Source organism: Equus przewalskii, chromosome 15 (genome assembly GCF_037783145.1).
Source record: "Equus przewalskii isolate Varuska chromosome 15, EquPr2, whole genome shotgun sequence".
Taxonomy (NCBI): Eukaryota; Metazoa; Chordata; class Mammalia; order Perissodactyla; family Equidae; genus Equus; species Equus przewalskii.
Genome location: NC_091845.1, coordinates 16,057,346 through 16,062,115, shown reverse-complemented (window position 1 = coordinate 16,062,115; position 4,770 = coordinate 16,057,346). Strand labels below are relative to the sequence as shown.

The window sequence follows — 4,770 nt, the reverse complement described above, 5'->3', positions numbered from 1 at the left end:
GTAAAACCGCTAGAGATGGTATCCTTTGACCTACTCTAAACGTAAAATTCTTCAGGCATCACACTGCGAAATTAATTATTTTTAGAACAGTAAAGTGGTAAGGTGAATAGAATGAAATATAAGTTTTCCAAATATTTTTTAATCTCCATGTTATAATATTTTTATGAGCCTCAATGAGCCTCAGTTCCTTTCAACATTTTCTATCAACCAAACATTTTAAAAATATGCAGTGATCCTTACTGTGAAGATATTCATAAAATAGCTATTTGGATATCTCTCTATCTCTCTCTGTGTCTCTTTTTCTATATTCCTTTCCATTGCTATGTAGCTGGAATGGATAGATAGATAGATAGATAGATAGATAGATAGATAGACAGATAGATAGATAGATGATAGGTGTCATTTTATTTTTATTTTTTTTCGGGCACAGACATTTATTACTCAAAATGGAAACAGGGGAGCATAGGGATGGAGTACAATGGGAGCCAGGATTTGGGGAATAAGCCCTGTACAATGAAGTCATCAGGTTCTTTCTGGGAGCCTTCATTAGGAACAGGATGGAAGCTCCATTTCAGCCCCAGATTCCAATCCCTCTCTGAGTAGGGCACCACAGAGAGCAGGAGGCAAAGTGGGGAGCCCTTCTAGGGGCCAATGGAGGATCTGGAATGGTCTAGGGGGAAATAGGAAGGGACTCAGGAAAAGCAGATTGGAGGGTATGGGGTAGAAGGATGGAGAGGGAGACCACTGTCTAATTAAAGAAATGTGAAGGATCTGGAGAAATTTTTTTTAGTGCAAAGAGAGGTAGGGAGAGACCACTGTGGGAAGTCAGGGGATCCGTGACACAGGGAGAAAGGTTCAGGTGAGGCAGGAGGGAGAGGGGCAGCCATGGAGTGAGCCTCAGTGCAGCAGCCAGAGGCCAAGGCCAGCCAAGGAGGTGAGGACAAGGTCTAGGGCCGGGGTGGGCCGGGGAACCAGGCTATTGCAGTTGTCCTTGTTGCAGCAGGTGGTGTTATAGGTCAGGCCCAGCCTGTGGCTGGTTTGGTAGAAGGCCTCCCGACAGGGCTCTTCTGGTGTGCCACAGCGAAGGTTGGAGAAAACCCTCATCTTACCGAGGTACACATTTGTTGTCAGGCATTGTTGTCCTGGTTCCAGGCGGCAGGACTGCCGGTCCACACAGCCCAGCACAGGGACCTTGTAGCAGGAGTGACAGCGAATGTCAGCTGAGGCCCAGCACACCAGAGAAGACAGGGTGAGCAGCAGAAGGCCTTTCATGGTGAGGGTCCTGAGAATGGTAGCAAATGCAGCAGCTGATAGAGTAGATTTTCGGAGATCTGGCTCTCGATAGGTGTCATTTTAAACTGCTTCAATACGTAATAAGATATGAAAGTTCTGATACTAGATTGTTTTATATACATTATAAAAACACTCAGACTATTCTTTACTGGAGTTAAATTTTTGGTGCTATCTTGGCATCTAAACCAGCATTGGTACGGAACAGTGCTCATTGTTTTTGTACCTTCTTCTCCAGCAGTATGCTCTTATGAATGCTGAACCTTCTGCTAGATGAAATGAACACTCAAAGGCACTGTTTGCATTGCTACCAAGAGAAAAAGTTCCTTCCACTAAACATTAATGTTTCTCACACCAGCTCAGCACTCAAAAAAATGAATAGGGACATAGAAACAATTATCCCAGTCATTTGAGGACATATCCACTGGATACTTCAGGCTAAAGTGTGTTTTGGCCTGAGCAACCCCAATAATTGCCTCTTGGTTCCATGGTGGAGAGGGTTTGAATGTCCACTTAAGTTAATGTCTCTCTTCACTTTTCCCTCTGTTTGTCCAAATACAATATCAGGATCGCCCCCAGATGATTCTTTGTTATACTCTGTTTTGGGTCTTTTGGGGAGTCCACTCCTGGTGGAAGCAAGGGGCACCTGTCAGGGCCAAGGAAGCCTCTGCTTCCAATTATTTCTGCCTGCAGGCACTTCTCATAAAGGAGATTTCTTTGCCAAGTTCTACTTATTATTTCCTGAGGCTTTTTTTTCCTTTCCAAGATACCTCTTGAGACCAAAACTTCTAAGAGAACTGCAACTTTGTGACACTAGATGTTACAAGAACCTCTCATTATTTTGGCTTTTTCTCTTCCTGTCTTTTTACACATTTATAATTGCATGCTTTGCAGTCGTTCCATTTAGATTAAAGCAGTGTTCGTTAAAAGATTTTTTTCCTTTCCTTTATTTCTGTGGTTAGTATTGGAAAGAGAGGTTTCCAGTAACCTTGTTGAAAGAAAGTATCAATGTTTCGCGTTCATTTTTAATGTTGTCTTAAACTCAATCTTTTTTCTTTCAATTTGTTATGTTCTGAATGTCATACAGGTTTCTAAGGATAATATGACTGCAAAACTCTCACCCTCTTTGCACTTTGCTAGACAGTTGCATTTAAAGAGAAATTTTCCAGGGATGATAGTGTGGGTGTGGAATCACACTTTGTCTCTTCTTACTTACATGTCTAAACAAAGTAAGAAATATTGCTTAAAAGAGAATGTTCAAAGGAATGTAAGTTCCAGATATGCCAATGTTTTACATGATTCTGAAAACACTTCCAGTTGTATCTTTTAGTCGAATCAATCAGAAGATTAATCATGTTGCAACATAGTCAGTAAATCCAACATTTCTCTTGGGTCATATAGAAGGAATATATATCTGATTGGTGTATCAGTGAGAATCTGATCAGTTCCGAGACTCTATGATTGAGAATCTCCTTAATTTTAATACTGTTTTGTAGATCTGGCCTGCTAAAGTTCAGGCCAATAGCACTTACATACAACTTAAAATTACCCTTTTGAAGCTGCAGATCTGTCTAATTTGCGTTCTAAAGTAATATGTGTGTGTGCATGTATCTTCATGCATATATTTGTGTAATCAAAAATAGTCTAATTACAAAATAAACTAAAAATTGACCATTTTAATTATATGTAAATACATTTTGGATAATTGTACAACTTCAAGTCAATTGAAAAGACCATTGGGACATTCATAATTAAAGCATATATTTGGAAGCTTTAAACACGACTTATACTACTTAAGTATTACTTTCTGTTTAACTTTAAATAAAGGGAAAATTGATGCTACTATTGATGAAACTATTGATGTTAACCAATGCCATCTAGTATGGTGAGCCAGATTTTTCTCACGTAATCTCTTTAGGGGGACCATGTGAGATGGAGATCATTGGGGAAACTTGAGGAAGCCTACCAAGGTAAAAAATTTTGCAATTAGAAATCAGAAAAATCTTGATTGAGCAAGGATTACCCCATAGAAGCCCTCAGATGCGCCAAACACTCACAAACCCATAGTCAATTCAGAAGCAACTCTAAGATTATGGAGCATGATGCAGACATCATCTTCTGTTAGATATTCAACCTTGCAAATGTTATTTGTGTTTAAATTCCATTTTCCATTTGTAAATTAGACAGAATCACCGAGTCGGTTACCTTACTTTGCCATAGAAATCCAAGGACAGCACTCTACAATATATAGTCTAAAACTGACTAAAATACAAACATCACTAATGAACAGAATATCAGTAGGATATAGTAAAAGTGGTCTTTGGAACCAGGACCACCAGCATTTGGAGCCCAGCTCTGTCATAATTTAGATAAGGAACAAATTCTATTTGAACCTAAGTTTCCCCGTCAATAAAATGAAGATAACTATATTTGAGGTTTTATAACAATTAAGTGAGGTCACCTGGGTTAAAGATTGTTCACTGAATCTGGCATATAGATGTTAATATTAGGGTACATACCATCATATATTTCAACCCTCTGATATTACAAATGAGATAATAAATGACATCCAGAATCACAGTTTTTATGGGATAACTGAGACTGAAAGTGGGTTTTCCTATTCTTTCTTATGAAAGATTAGAGATTAAAGGGAAAAAATATTATAGTTTTAGAGAAGCATCTCTTGTGGGAAACACATGATCTAAAAGATGTGTCTAGGCACAGAGAGAAATGTGCCATGGAGATATGGGACACATAAAATTTTCCCTTTCTCACTGAGTCTATCGGATTGAGTAGGACATTCCCTGCTAGCTGTTAAAAATAGCTATTTATAGTCCCTTTGTCTTGTGGCTACAGTGGCACAAGTGGTACCAAGCAGCAGTTGGCAGAACAATCAGCCATTTTATGTTTTTGGCTTCAAATCGCCACCAAAGATACCTCCTAATGACCAGAAGATTCAGTGTGGTACATAGATAGCCAATTTTCGATTTTGTGGCTCAAACTAGATGCATTCTGTTACATTACAAAATATCCCACATCAGCCTTGATAAAAAGGATTCAACTGCTGCATCTACATTGCCATTTGACCAGAGCTAAATCTAATAGATAAAGACTGTAACTAACAGCCAGTCTGCCAACAGATAATTCAAGAATGCCATATGGAGAAATTTTTCTCTTTAGTAAAATCAATATCAACTAAGCTGCCTGCTGAATATTGCTTGAAGCGTTATAAACATCATGATCAAGAAATTCAACAGCAACCTCTTCTATCAGGATTGCTAACAACCTTTCTCATGACTTGAAGCTGAACTGAACAGAAGCAGAATGTATAAAACAGGGGTCTTTAGGCATTGATTTCACCTTCTTGTTGTATAAATACAGTAATCTTTCTTTGCTGTAAGTGAAGAATGAAGTAAGCAAAATTATTTTCATCACATCTGGAAACCTAGAGTTCAAGACCTGGCTTTGCACTTGGTTAGC

The 4,770-nt window shown here is 38.8% G+C and overlaps 1 pseudogene; it reads right to left on the bottom strand.

Annotated features, from left to right (window-relative positions):
• Positions 1–461: 461 nt before the first annotated feature.
• On the bottom strand, positions 462–1,333 carry LOC103561240 (lymphocyte antigen 6 complex locus protein G6c pseudogene; annotated as a pseudogene).
• Between the last annotated feature and the right edge of the window lie 3,437 nt (positions 1,334–4,770).